Consider the following 267-nt stretch of genomic DNA (forward strand, 5'->3'; position numbering starts at 1 on the left):
ATTTGAAATAGACCGACAAACAAACAATGGAAGAAACACACGCACGTAGTTTACCCATTGGCCTTCATTTTTTTCCACATGAAAACTCTTTTAAAACCCTGCTGGCAACTCACCCACGGACCAGTAAGCGCAAACTGAATTAACTGAAAATATCCAGTTAACCAGTTGTCTTGGGGGTATCCACGGGATTGAGGAAAAACCCCCTAACATACATATTTTTTCACCCTTATAATCACATACCATGCACTACACGTAACTGTATCTGGA

Source organism: Penaeus monodon, chromosome 22, assembly GCF_015228065.2.
Source record: "Penaeus monodon isolate SGIC_2016 chromosome 22, NSTDA_Pmon_1, whole genome shotgun sequence".
Lineage (NCBI taxonomy): Eukaryota > Metazoa > Arthropoda > Malacostraca > Decapoda > Penaeidae > Penaeus > Penaeus monodon.